The following is a 19,433-nucleotide window of genomic DNA, read 5'->3' as shown; positions in this document are numbered from 1 at the left end:
AGTTGAGTGCTCGGGGCGGGGGGTGGGCTCATTTAGAAAATTAAACATGACCTTTTAAGCGGAAAATGGATGGATGTAGAGCAGACATCCCATCAGCTGTGTGAGACAAAAGTGTTACAATCTGGTTAAAAGCACCCCATGCTTTTTTTGAACTCTAGATACTGTAAAAAGCTGTGAGCAAGTAATTTTGTCCAGTTCCTATGAGTATTAATGTATGCAACCATTCGCAACAAGAAAAGCAGTGTCTAATAATAATCATGATGCATTCTCAGCACTTAAAGGAGCATATTTAGCCTTGATGCAATCAATACCGTTGCTCAAGAGTCTGACTTCCCTGCTGCCTCTGTCCTGCAGGTCCTTACATGCCCTTATGTTTCAGTGGCTGCAGCTCAGCCAACTCTGAACTACCTCCCTGAAGCCCCAGCAGGGTCATCCACCAGATGAAGAACGGATGTACTCACTGCAGTGCATGCTTCATCTCTGACTCCCTGCAAGCCTTGTCTTCTTCTCAGGCTCAACCCAATATGTCACAAAAGCATGGCCAGGATGTGTGCCCTCATGCGGGAGATGAGAAGCGTTCTCCAGCTCCCTGGGACCGATGCAGCCGTGGAAGACGAGCAAGTGCTCAGGTGCCTCTTGAGAAGAGTCTTGTAGGAGATCCAGAACAAGACCCAGGGCTAAAGGAGACCTCAGTGTCTGCAGAGTGCAAGAGCTGCACAGTTGTTGATGAGTCCATTGAAGTACTTGAAGAATGAACTGCAGCGGTCTCCTGCTGCATTGCACAAGTCATGTCTGTCCTCTCCAAGGTCCCCATACCACACCACAACCTCTGTTGACTTCTCCTTGGATGTGATACGACCTCCCTCCCTGAGGGTAGGGGCAGCTGGTGAGCCAAAGCTGCCACGCACTTGGCAAGTTTCAGTTTGTCTACTGCCCTTTGGGCCTGCTGCCACCTCCATTTGTCTGGTCCATTCAGCTGTTGCATCTTGTCAAAGGCCCGGCCACCTGGCTCTCGTGAGTAAGCAGTTGCCTGGAAATGTCAAAAAAACCCCAAACCTGCCTGCCCTCCTGCCTCTGCTTCTCATTCCAGACAGCCGGTGAACGAACACAATGTTGTGGCTGTGCCTCCAGCACTGTGAGACCGGGGCTTACAGCATGCTGCTGTGAGAAGTCACAGCAAGCTGCAGCAAGCCTTTTGATTTCAGGCTGCCCTCCTTTTTTAATAGTGTGTTTCATTCATCCAGAGTTGCCTGACTGGAGGAGCCCATGCCCACACTGATGCTGGTTTGGAGACTTCATTTGTACATTGGGTTTTGTTTTATTGCCACTCATCACCCACTTTAAAGTGGAGCCAAACCGTTCAAGGAATGCACAGGCTTGGTGCCCTCCTCTGTACAGCCTGTGTAGCGTTGGTTTCTAGGAAGAAGGTACGGTGGAGAAGGAGGACAGGGATGCGTCAAAGAGTCAGCCTTTTCATTTCTGTGTTTACAGATTCAGAAAAAAAGTAAGATAATGTTTCAAACTCTCTTAAAAATAGCAGACATGCTCTTTCTGCTGACCTTGCATAAAAATTATAATCAAAGAGCCTTTTTAGTTTACAGCTCCAATAGAATCATATGGAGGGAAAATACATGTTAGTCCAGTGAGTGACAGGGAGAGAAGTGTATCTAACAGGCTTCCAATGATGTCATCCCACGGGAAAGAGTGGAGAAAAAGAACCAGCTGAAAATGAAATACAATAATAGAAACATGTTTTTTCATATTAAAATGTTGATAAATGTGGACATTTAGAACCATATCACTGCTGGATATAAGTCAGCATAACCTTGCTAACGTCAGGAGTGCTATGCCAGTTCACACTGTCCAAAGAGCTTTTCCTTTAACTGTGTTCTGCTTTGAGCCAATGAATTCCCGACTATAACTTCCAGCCTCCAACTGGACCAAGTGAGCAGGTTCACAGCAGTGATAAACCAAAGGGCTGGGGACATGGCCAGGAGCCACTGGCTTAGAGTTTTTTCTCCTGCTTGAGAAGACTGCGGTCAGCCATGCCTGCCTACAGTGGGTCTCAAGAAAATAGTTAAAATATTTGCCATTTCAAGCGGTAATACATTAGCTTGTGAGGTGGGTGCACAAACATTATCCTTATCTGGCAAATGGGAAAATTGCATTCCCTCATCATCCGGTGGCAGGTCTGCGGCAACCACAATTAGGCCTCTGGTCTTCTCTCTCCAAGCCCCAGGCCTGTGACTCCAGCTGACAGTGTTGTCACAAAGTGACTCCAAAGAACGAGCACTTTACCTTGAAACAGAACGGATTGTACCAGACACAAGATATTAAAAAAGAAAAAAAAAAATCAAGCAGCAGAATGCACTCGGTGCCCCTGCAAGGTCTCCACTTACACACAAACCATTTCAAATCAGCCAAGTTAAACACTGGCCTGCACTATCCCCATACTCGGTACATTTCCCAAGGACACAGTATAAATGCTTCCATCAAGGAACAGCTTAATTTATTTGTTTGCTTCTCTCCTTGCTCACGAGAAAGCATTTTTGTTTAAATGGGGAGAATAAATAGTCTCCCGACCCTTCTCTCTGCAGCACATGCTCCAGCACTGCCCTGTGTTTATGAGGCTAATGGGGGAGAATACTGTGGGAGGCCCTTGTTAAAACACTGGCAGCGCCTTCCCTTTCATAACGCGGTGATTCGGGGGTGCATTGTGTTTGTAGAAGCAGGAGGAAGAGGAGGCTAATAAAAAAAAATCCATTATCGGAGCTTTCTATGCATAAGGACAGACGGTCAAAATGCAGAGAAGACAACAAATACCTTGGAATAAAGAGCCCATGATGGAGATAAATAATCATGGGGCTCATTCAACAAGAGCCTGCTGTTCAGAAATCCACTGGAACAGCTGCAGCTTACACGTCATTATACTTCTGATCAGCGAGCATTAGGAGCCTTTTTGTGAGTCCCTTGTTTGTTATATTAATCATTGCAAAAGCAGACTCCATAGACATAAAACCACACAGGAAATGTGGGGACTTCTTCTCACCCCAACTTTGCCAGCCAGTCTCCATTTTAATCTTTTTCACTCCGCCCCTTTTATTTTTCTTTTCTCCAGTGGTCTGGGGTGAAATGTAGATGTTCCTCATGAGACCTGTACGGCTCTTTGCTTTTTAAATCTACTGAGTTTGATATGATGTCAAGCCACCTGACTTGGGGACACTCATGGAAACCTGGAGCCATGGAGGCAGGGTCTCAGTTCTTAACATATCAGGTTTATTTCTGCGTTTATTTCTGGCCCTAGCAGTATTTTGGCATTGCATCAACATGCTGTGCTGGAAAAGATGTTTTTCCCTGCTCTAATTCTTTTGGGAATGCACTGAAGGAAAATGGCATATCCTCGAGAATTGAGGGGAAAGGAGGCACCTGGCTTTGACTGTGAGAAGAAAAGTGCATCTCTCTTTCACAAACAGGTAGACAAAAGGAGTAAAAAAGAGCTGAGACCCCAACTGCTGTCTTCTTGTTAGAGATATTTTCTTCAGGCTTTGGATCTAGGGCTGGGTGAAAATAATTTGGGTCCCTAAACAGAGTGCTCCTTAGGCAGATCCATGAGGTATACTTCCTCTTGCTTACCTCCTGGTGGTAACCCGTAAGCCACACAGAGTGATAAGTGATCTGCAGGTCACTTGGTTGAGGTAGCAGCAGCTGAGCCTCCCTGAGCAGATATTTTGTTGGACAGGAGAGGGCAATAAAACTATGCCCACTGCCACCTTCCTGCCCAGTTCACTAAAGTTCATTTGTGAGCTAGTGTCACTGTGGTTCCTCTGCAGCCACAGATCTTGCCTTGAATACTCTGAGAGGTGTGGGGTCTTCTGTAGACACAGACGGTTGTCATGGAATGAGTTGTGTTCAAACTTTTCTGTAAGGTTTTCTGTGGATCCACACTGGCTTGATTGTTTAAGTACAAGCCGACACTGATGTAATTGCAGGAAGCCCCAGTTTCTGAACTGTGTCCGTATTACCAAATTGGTCAGCAGTTCCCAGTTGCTAGCTCCAGATTTGGTCCACCACATTCTGACCCGCCACCTCCTCTCCACAGTCCCAGTTTCTGAACACAAGGGAAACCTGGGTGTGCTGGCTGATGGTGAGCAAGGACGTGGTCTGGGCAAGCACCCAGTTTGGACCACTGCAAAGGCAGGAACTTGGGATGTTTTGTGGCATACCCTAGCATGCTCATGTGGATACAGTCTCCATGGATGAATCACATCACTCCACAACAGAATCTTAATTGTATAATTCAGCTCCCAGTATCTTCCTTAAGATCTGTGTTTCCCACAACCTTTCGTTGCACATAACCTGCTTTGAGAAGGCTGTATCCTGACATCCTGCCAGGGCAGCTACTACCTAAACATATGCCTTCTGTGCTTGAGAGAGAAGGTCCCCTGGAGGTACTGAAACTTTTGCCGAGGTACACATATTAATGCCTAAGCAGCAGGAGGGCTTGATGTATACTGGACTGAACAGTGCCTGTCGCAGTGAGGACCGTATCATGGTGCACAATCTGGAGAATATATCATGTAACACAGCAGGCAAGTTCCAGCCCAGGTAGGGCCAGGAGAAAGGATTTCCCTTCTTGCATCTTTCTTTAGACCACTGCAGCTGCAATGAAGCACCGTGAGGGACATCAAACGCCCAAGCTAATGTGGCACTCTGTTGCTTCATTCACTGCTGAACGAGAGAAAATCTCTGCTTTTTGTGTTTAACAACTGCTCCACCTTCTCAGGAACAGATGGGAAAAAAGCAGTTTCCAGCACAACCAGGGGAGCTTTTGTGCACCACCCACAGATCTCACCTGGCCATTCTCCACCTCTGCCTGGTCTACCCCCACGCAGTGCAACCTTTCCAGTTCCCCAGGGAGGGGGCATCTCTGTGGTGACAGAACTGACTTGTCCTGTCTGTGGATGCAGCCCTTTTGTTCTGCCCACTGCTCTGCTCATCCTGCTGCGTGCGTGCTGGGACGGAGCGGTTTTCTGTCGGCTTTTAGGTGCAGAATCCTTTGAATGCTGAACTTGTTCTTGCAGGTCTTCTCCAGTTTCCTGTCTCTTCTAGACTATTATCTTTCCAACAGTGTAAAGGTGACAACGCAGCCTATCTAAACATGAACCTAAACATGAAGTCAGTTGTTAACCATAGCTGAGCAGGCAATCCACATGCAAAAATATAATGTGATGTGTTTTGGATGTTTATTTAAGATCCTGTGAGAGATAAAATAATATTATTTTGAAGAATGATGTGACATAATTAAAAAGGCCAGGCCTCCTCCACCCCCATTGCCTGCTATTGGTTGTTCCCTGCTCTCCTTGGAGCTCCCTGGCAACACGCGAGCAAATAAGCAGCATCAATCACTTACATTCAGTTTGATTTTCTTTTTCACCCTTGTTGTTTAATTTAAAAATGCCCCAAAGTTGTTATTGTGTTTCCCCACTCCTAATAAAGAAAAAAATCATAATAAAGAAAAAAAACGAGAATTAGTCCTGACTTGCTTGTGACCTGCCTGACTAAATATCACAAGCAGCAAAGTTCCAGCCATCACGTCCTCAGCCCCTGACACCAAAGCTGTTCTCGACAACAACACCTGAATAACTTCAGCAGGGCAGGTAGCTTCTCCTGAAATCATTCATAAAAATGATCTATTATTTAGGAGGGCGAGTAAGGCCACTGGGAGTTGCCACTTTCTGCTTGAGAAAGACATACTACATGCTGTCTGTGTTAACCCTCTAGAACACAGTTACGTACATACTCACCATTACCAATGGATCATAATTAGACTTCTTATGTACCCCATTAGAAAACTACCTCAGTGATTTTTGTAGAGATGGGATTTTTTTCCATTGGCTTTTGCCCTAGCCAAATGCAAAAAAAAAAATCATGATTAAGCAAATGCAGACTTTCTGAAGAAGTGAAATGTTCCCAGGTCAGGAATATTTCCTAGCATGGGTAGGAAAAGTGAGTCATATTTATGCAAAAGGGGTTGTCCTCTGGGCAGTGCTGGAATAATTAGAAAACATTAATTCCATAGAAAAAACCCTTTTCTGTGCTGGAGAGCTAACATTCAGTCCCACTTTCCAAAGGAGCTGTAATTCAGGATAACAAGGTTGGTCCAAAGTCTCAATAGAAGGGTCTCCACAAATTCTCTCCCTTCAAGCTGCTTTATGGACCATGAACCCCGAGACAAAAGTACACAGGAATTTGGGAAACCTGCTTCTTTGTCTTCTTAAAAATCTCTGTGGCTTCTCCACAGCAAATGAGAGAGGCTACTGGTGAGGGTGGCACATACCAATGGCCATCCTCACTGCTGTAACTGTAGTCACCTAAGGAGAGTGAAAGCGCCTGATCCAGAGGTGAATCAGATCAACAAATTGATGTCTTCAAGTAAACTTGGACGGGGCCTAAAATGAAGATGATGGTGTCATCTGCCTGTCAGCTGCCCTGATGGGCAGCTCAGCCCCACACAGCCGCTTGCTCACCCCCACCCGCAAGTGGGACAGGGAGAGAATCAGAATGGCAAAAGTGCAAAAACTCGTGGGTTGAGATAAACTCAGTTTAATAGGTAAAGCAAAAGTCTCACACACAAGCAAAGCAAAACAGAGAACTCACCATTTACCATGGGCAGGCAGGTGTTCAGCCATCTCCAGGAGAGCAGGGCTTCATCGCGTAATGGTTACTTAGGAAGAAAAGCGCATTAACTCCGAACGACCCCCCTTTCCTTCTTCTTCCCATGGCTTTATATGCTGAGCCCGAGGTCCTGTGGTATGGGTTATCCCTTGGTCAGCTGGGATCAGCTGTCCCAGCTATGTTTCCTCTCAACTTCTTGTGGACCCCCAGCTTACTCGCTGATGTGAAGTGTGAGTACCAGAAAAGGCCTGGAGGCTGCCCAAGCATCGTGTTATCAACAGTGTTTTCATCACAAAGCCGAAATATAGCACTGTACAAGCTACTGTGAAGAAATTTAACTCTATGCCAGCCAAAACCAGTGCAGCTGGGAATGTCTATGCTGCGTTCGGACTTCCTGTGCAACTGTGACATCTGTTCTGATGTGTAGTTAAAGACCGTGGGGGATTCGGTCCCCTGCTCTTCAGACCTGCCTGCCAGGACAGAGGGAGCCAAAGCATCAAAGTCAAGCACTGGTAGGGTGCAGCCTGAATGCAGTCACTTTTCTGCGCTGGAAGCAAAGGAATCTCCTGCCCTGAGGTTTTTGGCTCCTCTGTTTCATCTTGCAGGCATTTCCCCCTGTCTGCTCCACTCAAGTGGCATATTTTGGGAAGGATACATAATCACCCAGGGCTGTCACTTCAGATAAGCTGGTTTAGCAGTACTCAGAGATGGGACACGGTATATGAGGAGTGAGGATGTCTCCCCCGGCCTCCTTGCAGCACCTCACCAGCACAGGAAGGGCTCTGCAGGCAGACAGTCCATCCATACCCTGGCCCAGCTGCCATTATCTGCTAATTACCCTGCAAAAAGACTACCTCGGGGCTTCTCAGCCTTTTCCATGCCATGACCCCTTGTTTGAACACAGAAGAAGTTTTTTGACCTCTCGTCCCATATCTCCCAGAAGAAAGGAGGCAGAGGGGAGTGTTCAATCCCCTGCTGCAGGCTGTAGCCCGGAGGTTAAGGGACTTGGAGCTAGGACATCTGCATTACTTTATAAACAGCATTTTTAACACTGCAGCACCAGTAGTGGTGAGTGGAAGAGTTTTCTCTGAAAAATGCTGCCACAGAGCGCAGCCTAGAAGGAGACATGCATGGTCTCTCAGCCTGCGAGTAGTAGCAATCCAATATACCTCCAGTAATAGCTGTGACGCTTAATGATCTCCGGGTCAACGCCACTCTGTCTAATCAATGTTTACACAGCGTCCTTGAGAGCCCAGAGCACCTCGGGGAGCAGCAGCTTAAACCCGCGTTTCCCGTTGGATCCCAAGGACAGTGACTGACTGCGCTCTGCGGAGTCATTTAACACCCCTCCTGCTCCGGAGCCAGCAGGGAGCTGGGGGAGAAAGAGCAGACCCAGCCTCTCCCACTATCTCTTCTCTCTGCAGGTCACAGTGACCAGCAAAGGTGCCCTGCCCCCTCTCCCTTCAGTAATAAGCTGATAGCGATGGTTTTCTTGCCTTTTGGATGAAAGATGTGCCAACTGCAGCCCTTTATGTGCCCGCAACAAGGCATTGGTACTGCCAGGGCTGTCTGTGCGGCAAGGTGGAAGCATTGCTCGGAAAGCTGAGAAAGTAGCCTCTGCCGTGCCCAGGTGGTGTGGCAACAGAGCTCTTACTGGGATCTTTTATCCTTGTGCTAGAAGCTGGAATTAATCTGAGGATTTTGGAATTATTATCATTTGTCATAAAGATAGAGCAGGGGTAGTTTCACAGAGCAGCAATGGATGTGAATTCAGTCACTCCCATAACATCATTCACATACGCCCCTGAAAAGCACATTTTTTTTCTGCTGTATTTTATTTTTGTGTATGAGTTAGACCCAACCACCTCCTGTGGGCAAAACCAGAACTCACACTAGGGTGGCCTGCTGCTGCGCCTCCCATTTCATCTTGCCTGGAACTTTACCAAAGGAGACCTGTTTGGGTCACATCTTTTCGGGTAGGTTCAGTTTCAGTTCTATTGGAAAATTACAGAGGCAGAGTGAGGACTCATGAAAGATGTCTTGTTTTGCTTTACTGTAGTTGTGAGTTATAATTAAAGCGTGCGTGTGTAAGAAATGTACACACACAAAAAGGCCAATTTAACGATGCACGTGCAATGATAATTTATTTACCTATTTTGTAAGTATTTGACTTCTCAGTCATCATATGTACTTTTTGTAAAATGAAAAACGACCTTCTTGTATAGGTGATACAGCATTTTTTTCTCTGGTCTTCTTCCAGTCCTTCCTGTCTGTCCCCAAGCGTAAAGACTGCATGTCAGCATCTCTCACCACTCTGCTACCTTCGCATATGAATGAGCAATATTCAAGATACAAAAGGATTGTGAAAGCCCAGTTACAGTGTAGGTATGTTTACCTCTATGTTTAGCAATATATCATTGAAACTGGACTGATGACAAAGGAATGTCCTTGTAATGGAACTAACTTCTGAAGAAATCAAACAAACCTTGTCAGGAGAAACTAATGCCATTTGCATGTTTGGAAGGCAGACACATGGGCTGGAGTTCTGTGAATATACCTTAATGTAGGAGTGGTGCAGGGCCCCAAACTGGGGCTGGAAATGGAAAGCGATCGGTACAGCCCTGCTGATGTGGGGCTGTACCCACCATAAAAAGCCCTGCAGATTGCTAAGTAATCACAGCCCTAATCCTTCTGGGCATGGATGCCTGGGCACGTGGTGAGAGGTGCAAGCACTGTGGTAGTGGCAGAGCCATACTCGGCCATCGCTAGCCCATGATGCAGAGGCCTGCAGGAAGTCCCAGGTGGCTGAAAGAAATGGACTGCCATCACCAAACACCCCTAATACCCGGTTGCTTCCCTCTGATAAATTGTGTTGCTTTCTGTTTCCTCTGAAGTGTCAGGAACACAAAACTAATGCCCTGTTCACATAACCAGGACAATTCCCAAGTAGAGGACATTGCTTTTCAGCAACTCCAGCAGCGCGGTGCAGCTTGGCAGTGGTGCCCTCACACTCCTATTGAGTTAAACTCCTCTTCTGCCCCAATGGCTGTTTGCAAAGACTGGCTGACTAGTTACAGCACCTAGTTAGGAATAACGGTGAGGTGAGGGAGGTAGTTATCCTGCTTAGTTTACATTGTGTAAGGCTTTCCATTCTGTCCATATAAAAAGGAGGGAGATGGAGGAGAGAAAGATAAAGGGAAATGTCAATGTAGAATATAAAAATGGTGGCGGTTGCAGGTTACACTTTATAATCAAAACAACTTGTGCTAACGATCTTTGACAAATAATTGAGAGCTATTTAAATGCTACTGCTGGGGCCAGTCCAGGATCCCAACAGCCCCAGTGCAGGGTGGCAGAAGGAGGGAGATGCTGCCACCGCTTCTTCAGAGCTGTTTTCCTGACTCAGCTTTTGCGAAGCAGCCACACAATGCATAAGCCCCAGCTTGGATAGGTAGCTCCTGTTCTTGCTTCTGCTCTTTTCCCCAGAGACAGAGAAATCACCGAGTCCATTAAGGCATCTCCTCTCTTCAGGACAGACTTGCCTCTGCGGCAAGAGCTGGCTCCCCTCAGCCTGGGTACCTCTGCAGTCACGCACAGGGGCCACGCTGGGTGCACCACCAGCTCCTCCTGCCTCCTACCTGTCTGAGTAGTCAACACTGTTGAGCCTTTCTGCTGGTGTAGCCCATGTGACTGTGAGGGCTGTCATGGAGGCATGCAAAACCATGCACCCTGGCACTTCCCTTCTCCCCGGGCAGGCTGACGCCTGGGGGTGTCTCTCATTGGAATTCCCTGGCACCCTGTCGTTTGGCCAGAAGTGCAGATGCAGCATGGCTGGATGTGCATTTATGCACCACCACGCCCTCCCCCCCCATCCATTTTCACTCACTTTCTGGCACATTTTGGGGGGCAGGATGGCGGGGCAGGGCCACCCCAGTGGTAACTCTCCCTCTGGCACCAGCAGCCAGTTGCCCGGCTCGCAGAAGCGTTTATTGCAGACATTTCAAATCACAGTCAGAAAACAGGCATCTGTTTTGCTTTGATTTTAAAAGAAGTCAAGTCCCTTTTCCAAATTATTCAGCTCTCAAATTTCAAAGGCAGGGAGGAGACTGCATGTGCAACAATCCTGCTTTATTCACTCCTTGTAATTTGTGGTGTGGCTTCTGCTCCCAATGTCAGGGAGTAACTTTTCAAAGAGAATTAAAGAACAGCAAGCGCTGAGCGCCTCTGGGTGAACAAGCTGTTTTCTTTACACCTGAAGACATTACAAGAGAATCCCAGCCTCTATTAACACAAGTGCGGAGCTTTCATGGTGGCAGAGGAAAGCTTTTGAGTATGAACTCTGACTGCTCAGAAAGCAGAAGTCAAATGAGAAACATGGAGAATATAGCAGTCACAGGAAGCCCATTAGTGCAAGCATGGAGGGATGCAAACATGATTGAATCCAACAGCAGCCTGTTTGTAAATGTTTGTAAATACTGTTTCATATCACTTGGGTATTGCAAATCCTCTAAATTTTTGCTTTCCCAGAATTCCTGCTCTCTCCTGAAAACTCCCATTGGTTTCAGGCTGGCATCTCTCAAGGTCATACTGGTCTACTATTCACTATTAAATCCACCTCCCACAGAAGAAACCATTAAAAGCATCAGGAATCCGATCGTGAGCCATTTACTGCAGAGCCTGTTTCTCCCACTGTGTTTGCCACGCTCTTAGCGAGCACAAAGGACTCCCGGTCCTGAATGGGGCCTCCGGGCGCGACTCTAAATGTTAAACAGTAATTATTTTTGCTTAGTTTTGTTTTAAACAAAACACATGAAAATCAGGGCTTGCAGAACTCCCCAGACAGAGGGCAGCTTGGGTTATCATAAACTGCCCTGGTCTGTGGCAGATCATTAGCATTGCCTCCTCTGGCACGTTCTGGCTCTTACAGAGGTCAAACTCGCCTTGGCTTTCCCTAGAAAAAACATTGTAATGCTTTGTTTGACAATTGTTTTTAATGTAATTCAAAAAATAAATACGACTCTCTCTCCGCACAGTTTATTTTTATGACTCTCAGAGAATTGTATTAATTGCTTAATTTATATTTCCATCAGGGTCCATCAATTAAGAGGAATCGGTGGAATTATCCTTGTAAAACACCGCATCAGTCAAAAATGAAGCAGAGTCAGAGGTCTAACTGTTAATCAGGTCACATTTCACTTCCTGTTGACATTTTTATTTCCCTTGCAGAAAATATTTGACGTTAAGTCTCAGATTATGAGTACTATTCACCCAGTGCAAACACTGCAGAGAAGTAGTCCTGCTGGTGCAGCTGGGGAGTGTGCACCGAGTCACTTGCGAGGCACCTCTTTAAGCAGCGCAGGGTGGATCGACAGCTATTCATCTTGATGATGAATGGGAAATCACTCCAAGGTGAAGGTCAGATTTCCATCTGCACCTCAGAAAGCAAGAAACAGGACCAGCAATGGCAGCAGAGGTTGTTCTGTTGTGGCTTTGCTGCAAGCTGAGCAATTTGAAGAGTTTGGCCAAGGAGGCGAAAATATAATAATGTGATAAATACAATCAAGTGTTTACTGGCAACAGGGAAAGAGTAGGCTTGGCTGATGACATGGCAGAGGAGAGTACAACTGTGGTGAAGGATTCGCTTTAAAACAAGGCATCAAACAGGAAGGACAGTTTTGTAGTTAAGGAAATTGGCTAAGAGATAGGGAGGCTTTCAGTTATTCAGAACTAGATATCCACATGCTTCTTGAGCAACCTTGAATGAGTTATTTAGTTCTGCTGGGGTAAACTGAGCCTAGGAGAGACGTAAAACATGCCAGCCTGAAGAAGCGGATGTTGGGTGGCTGTTGCATGCTGAGCAATACTGGGAAACACAGACCCTCACTGCCTCACAAGTTTCTTCCTTGTGGGCTCGTTAATTTACTTCTCCATTACGTCAAAGACACATCCCATGATAATCTTCTGACTCAACGTTCACTACTACCCATAACACTACTTGCTCGCAGTCTGTAGTAAGGATCTAGTAATATTTTCCCTTTGCTCACCATATCATCAGTAAATTCCCAGAGACGTCCCCAGTACTATCTGTGGAATTTGAGTAATGTGCTCTGTTCTTGAGGTAGCTGACATACTTTGAGAAAAGCATACGGTGTCTTCCAACAACCATCCCCAATGTAGCTAGTTTATACCCTTTCTTTCCTATTCCCCCTTTGCTAAGGCCTCCTCCTCTCTCTTTAGGCATTTGGTCGCACAGTGTAGAGAACATTGTCTTGTTATAGCTCCCTTCTGATACATCCCCACTCCAGTTAATGCTTTTTCTCAAAAAGTGATGCAGAATATTGATTAGAGTTGTTTGTTAACAATGATAGCACTGCACCGAAAAAAAAAAAAGAAAAAGATGTCCTTATTAAAAGATTTTACTTGCACCAGCACCTGCAAAGGAGAATCCACTGTTGACACACAGTGAGAGCTCAGCCAAACCCAGTAACTTTCTAAAACTATGTTGGCATTTTAGCATTTTATTCATAGTTTTCAAACTCAGAATTGTCTAACTACCTCCCCAACTGTCTGAGCTGCAGAGACTAAAAAAAGGGGAAGAAACTACACGTGTCCTTTTTCTCAATCAAACTTTGTAAAATGATTCAGCTGTCAGGAAGCTGAGTTTTCCACCTGAAAGGTCTGTAGAGAGCTGGCAAGATCCATTTCAGAGAGAAACAAAAACCTCCGTTCCGTGAGCTGGGGTAGAATTAGATCTGTGCTGTGGTGCAAAGTCCGTTCCTGTGGAGCGTAACACACCTGCCTGAGGTATTCTGTTAGCAGCTAAATCTGCAGACCTTGCCTCCCTTTCCTTCCCGCAGAAGGCATGTTTGAGTAGGACTAATTCTCAGATAAGCAGATATTTCCTTTTATACATATTTGCTTTCTGTGGGGCGAGTGGCACCGCATTTTCTCTAAAACAGCAGTCTCAAAACTCCCTCTTCTTTGGATCGCTCTCTAAACTCCCAGTTTGACAGCACTGTTTAGAGACCACTTTGACTCAGAACGAGGGTGTTTTTTTTCCAGATTCTGCACTAAATCTTTATTTCACCGAATATTTTACATGTTTGAAGTACATGTGTGAGGAGAGGAGGGGAAAGAGAGCTCTCCCTTCTGGTTGAGGGGAGCGTGTGAAAAAGTGTGGCTTTGCTGAGGCTGGTGAGAGTGCTTGAAATCACTTTGCAGTCCCATAACACCCAGAAGTTTCCTGAGGTTTCTGGCTGACTCTCAGCCCCTGGACAGAGTCAGCAGGAAGGGTCCGCTTCTGTTCATGTCGAGCAGGTCCTTTATGTGTGTGCTCCAGGTGTCAACCTTTTGACACTCCCGTGCTGAGACAAAAAGTAAGACTAGTCCCAATCCCCTTGGTGTATATAGTCCGCCCCCTGGATATAAAGACAAAGGTGGGCAATTAAGACCTCCATTTTTTAGTCTTCCCCAGAGCTGATCGATGGTTGAGCAACCGGTTGCTCTTCATTTCACAGCAAGCCCCTGTTGGCTCCCAGTGCTGCCATAGCTCTCTGCGGTTATTTGGGTTGTCTGTCCTTGAGGCCCCCTTTGTCCCAGCTAAGTATTCAAAAGCCACCAGCTTGAAATCTCGTCCTGATACAGGCGAAACCTTGGGTAAATATTGGCATCTCCCACCATAAACTTTTGTACAAAAAAAAAAAAAAAGGTTTAGCTCTGCAATGTAATTGTGAAAGAGCTTGTTCCTTTCCCTCCGTAATATTGCATAACTGCAGCTGAGTGTGAAGGGAAAACAAGTGCATACGTCTGTCTTTTCCCTTATGCATTACCTTCAGAGAAAGGACATGGTTTCTATTACATCTCTGGCTGCAACAGATGGAGTAAGATGTGGTTTTTTTCCTGCGTATGACTATAACTTCTTAAAAGCTGCCTTCCCAAGTTGATCAAGCAAGTCATGAAAAATGGTCTGTTTATAAAAATGATGATTCTGATTGAGTTAGAGCACTGTAAGGCAGGCAGTACTGTCCCTAAAGAGAGAAAAAGAAAGGCTTTATGGAGAAATATCTTGTTTTCCTAATAGCTTGGTTTGGAAACAAGTTTATAAAACATAGTAAAATTCCCCAGGGGCTTCAGGACTGCAGTGTTTCAAAACAGTCACATTTACCTTGACCTTACAGTTGTAGGATAAGGAAAGATTGCCTTCTTTTTAGCCCCAGGAATAGAATACTTGGCATCTATGTAGCACTTGAAGTCTTAATAGCTCTAGAACCATGAACCAAGAATCCTCGCAGCCCAAACAGAGCAACAGGTTCAGACACCTTTACCAGCCCCTGCATTACGCCTCTTTCCTCGTCTCTGCCTGAACAGAGAGCCTGCCCTGTGGGGCTTTTGCCTGCCAGGGTCAGAAGTTAGCAGCAAGAGTCCAGCCGGCTACTGAGAGACACCAGCCAGTCAAACAAAACCCAGCCTGTTTCATGTCGGTTGCAACAAACAACTTGGATTTTGATCATATTCAAAGTATTGTTAAGGGCTACTGAGCAGAGAGACAGGATTTTCATTTCTTTGGAGTTTTTTTTTGAGATGTGACAATCACATTTTGTAATCCTGTTGTCTGCTTTTAAACCTTAGGAAGATCTTGGTTCCCACCTCTCACCAGCTTATTATGCAAATTACTTGAGGAAGAAACCATGGAAAGGAGAGGCAGGCACCAGTAAGTGAACAAACTGGAGTGACCAGACCCTGTCAGGTTTTAACATGGATCTCTCCTATCTCTTGCTCTCCTCACTAATGTCCTGGAATTTTTATTTTAGTATTTTGACTCAGCAAATTAATGTGAAAGTGGCTGAGTATAAGGCTAGCAAGAGAGATTTCTTAGTGTCAGTTCTGAAAAGTGTCAGCGCATTATTTCCTTGACTACAGCACCAAGGCAGAAAGTTCCTTACTGGCTTCATGATCACTAAAGGCAAACTAAACAAGTGAAAACTGCATTTTTCTTACCAGAGGGTGAGTCAATGTCCATCCAGCATTCTCATGCTCAACCAGAATACAAAATTCTCATAAAATAGGGTAAAATGTGGACATTGACATGTTCCTGAAGCTCTCATCTCCTTCTCCACCAGACCCATATTAGAAAAATGGCTCGCCTTCTCTCCCTGAATGGCAGAGCACGATGGTGGTTGGCTGCGTGAAAAAAACCCACTGCCTCCAAACTGGGAGAGCCCATTGTCTACTGAGAGGGCTTCAGGAAGCTTCGTGGGGTGTTGCCTGTTGCCCAAGCACTCTGTAGGTAAAGACCAGTGGAGGGGAATGAAGTCAAAGGAAAGTGCATTTTAAGGAGAGTTCACTCGGGGAAGACAAAGTGGGAGATGATGATAATAAGAGTAATAGTAATAGTAACAATAGCCTTCTAGCATAGCCAGGAAGCATTTATCTAAACAAACGAGTCCACAGCAGTACGGACTGTAAGATACATCTGTCATTCCACAGTCCTGGTGACTAGACCTTGCACCTCATTTTTGCTCCTAGGTATGTCTTTTTAGTTGTATACTTTTAACCATTGGTTTAGATTTATAGCAACTTAGAACACTGGGATCTCAAATCATGATGGGAACGCCTCAGATATTAACTCAATATGGATATTAACCTTCAATTATAATGCACTGTTTTACCCAACTGAACCATTACATGGGATTTTTTAAAACAAAGACTACCATTGAAAAAAAAAAGAGCATTTTTTTTCATACTAACTCCCTTTTCCAGATGTAAGACACCATTTTCCAAAGCAATGAGTATAAAAATAAAAAATTGCCAGGTCATCTTATGCATTATATAGTACTTAACTGAGAAGAATAGACATCAACTATAGATTTAAAAACTCAGTAGATCCTTGGGAGCTGCTACGTAATCTTACGAATGCAATTATGATTCAAAGCAAATTTTAAAATCAATGTCTTTATGACTCATCAGCAGCAACACATCCCTCAGAAGAGAAGGCTGACAATGAAGTTAACTGATGGATGCCTCTCCTATAATGCTGCTCAGGGCAAATTATTTTACAGCACATTCCAAAGTGCTGAGTAGCCCGGAGAGAGGCCAACCCCCTTTGTGATTCCCCTGGGAATCAATCCAGAAAAAGGTGGAACTCACCAGTAAAAAATTTGACTTGCTGAATAAACTGTTACATTTTTCTCAGTCAGATCCTCTATATCCACCAAAAGGAGGGTGCTGCAGTTAAACCTTCCCAGATTAAATCAAATGGCAAAAAGAGCTGTGCCACGGAACTAAAAGTGTGTGAGTTCATCATGCTTTTACCAACAGGCAGAGGCTATATTGTGAAAACCTCTTGAAAACCTTGTGGACTCCATCTGTAAACATAACGGTGGACAGTAGCATAGCTTAATCCTTCAAGGAATTCCTTTAGCCTAGTGAGCTTTGACAGTCTTCTGCAGATCTACAGGAAGTTATAGTTTGACTTTTTCCATACATAACATGTGCCTGGTAGTCAGCCTTTTTGTGATCGTTTCTTTCCACAGCTGTGTCCTTTAGATCATAACAGAGGTTGTAGACTGTCTAATTTGTAACCAGTTTTTCCATGAAATAATTTTGGGTTGCCCTTGTGTCATTCTGAAAGGACTGGGTGCAAAACACTCTGTGGATGGGGAGGTGGATGCCAACAGGGTATGTCCTTAAGCGGAGCACATCACCTCAAAGAAGTTGAAACCATCCTGAAGCCTCTGCATTCAGAGTCAGAAAGTGGAATTATCCTTTTCCTTACACCGCTCAGTGAAAAACCCCACCAACTAAGAAGGATAAACAAGGACTTTCCTTCAATATAGAAGAAGTCTGTGGATGTTGGAAGTCTGGCTGGGTGCTTCCCATGATAGTGGTATCTCTTGTTACTAAAATAATGGTGAGGTAATCCCAGTTAATGGAGGATTTTCAGTTTAGCAGCTCCTGCCAATGAGCACATACGGCATAGTCTATAACAGAGCATGGCACCAAGTTGGAGAAAGTCATGAGTCATTGCTGGGCCCCACAAGGCAGACAGCAGATGAGAACTAAATCCTCATCCCAGAGCTGTTTTTTCTGCCAAGGATTACAAGCAGGGAGTCTGGCAAGGCTGAGGTGGTGTTGGCAGGTCACTCCCCAGGGATTCACAGGGGTGGCACCCTATTTCTGTACCAACATGTCCAGATAGAGCAGAGCAGGGTCCCCTGAAAGACAGCCTGCAGAGAGTCCCTAGTGGGAACAGCCTGACAAGTCTGTCTTCTGCCCAAAGCACAAGTCCTGGGACACCTGATGACAGCACCTGAAGTTCAGTTAAATATCTGCAGACAGACGTCACTAAAACATCTAGATGGAACCACAAAATAGGGCAAATTTTAAAGAAAAGTGATCTCCAATACTCTGGCAAGCTTTATGTAGAGGTATCTCACATGGAGAGGTTAAGCTGGGAAGGCTTGCCATGGCTATACGATCTAGAAGGGCTCCATTGGCAGCAATGTCATTGTCATTACTCAAAAATATAGTGTCCCAAATCCACAAAGATCAGGTTGCTCAGAACCCTGTCCAACCTGACCTTGAATGTTTCCAGGGATGGTGCATCTACCACCTCTCTGGATAACCTGCTCCAGTGTTTCACCACCCTCACTGTAAAAAATTTCTTCCTTATATGTAGTCTAAAACTACCCTCTTTTAGTTTAAAACCATTACCTCTTGTCCTATCGCAACAGGCCCTGCTAAAATGTTTGTCCCCATCTTTCTTATAAGCCCCCTTTTAAGTACTGGAAGGCCACAATAAGGTCTCCCCAGAGCCTTCTCTTCTCCAGGCTGAAGAACCCCAGCTTTCTCAGGTTGTTCTCATAGGAGAGGTGTTCCAGCCCTCTGATGGTGATCATTTTTGTGGCCCTCCTCTGGACCCTCTCCAACAGGTCCATGTCTTTCCTGTGCTGAGGGCTCCAGAGCTGGAATCAGTGCTCCAGGTAGGGTCTCACCAGAGCAGAGTAGAGGGGCAGGGTCAGCTCCCTCGACCTGCTGGCCACGCTTCTTTTGATGCAGCCCAGGATATGGTTGGCCTTCTGGGCTGTGAGTGCACATTGTCACTCATGTCCAGCTTTTCATCCACCAATACCTCCAAGACCTTCTGAGCAGGGCTGCTCTCAATCCCTTCATCCCCCAGCCTCTACTGATACTGGAGGTTGCCCCAGCCCAGGTGCAGGACCCTGCACTTGGCCTTCTTGAACCTCATGAGGTTTACATGGGCTCACTTCTTGAGCTTGTCCAGGTCCCTCTGGATGGCATCCCGTCCCTCAGACATGTCAACCACACCACTCAGCGTGGTGTCTGCAAACTTGCTGAGGGTGTACTTGGTCCCACTGTTTATGTAGTTGATGAAGGTATTAAATAGTACCGGTCCCAGTACAGACTCCTGAGGGACACCCCTCGTCACCGATCTCCATCTGGACATTGAGCCATTGATCACGACCCTCCAGATGCAACCATCCAAACAATTCCTCACCCATTGAATCCATACCTCTCCAATTTAGAGAAAAGGATGTTGTGGGGGACTGTGTCAAAGGCCTTATAGAAGTCCAGATAGGTGACATCCATAGCTCCTCCTTTGTCCACGGGTGTAGTCACTCAGTCATACAAGGTCACTAGGTTGATCAGGTAGGACTTGCCACTGGTGAAGCCATGCTGGCTTTCTCAAACCACCTCCCTGTCCTCCATGTGCCTTAGCATAGCTTCAAGGAGGATCT

Source organism: Chroicocephalus ridibundus, chromosome 1, assembly GCF_963924245.1.
Source record: "Chroicocephalus ridibundus chromosome 1, bChrRid1.1, whole genome shotgun sequence".
NCBI lineage: Eukaryota > Metazoa > Chordata > Aves > Charadriiformes > Laridae > Chroicocephalus > Chroicocephalus ridibundus.
The sequence above is the reverse complement of the archived record's forward strand: the minus strand, read 5'-3'. Positions refer to the sequence as shown.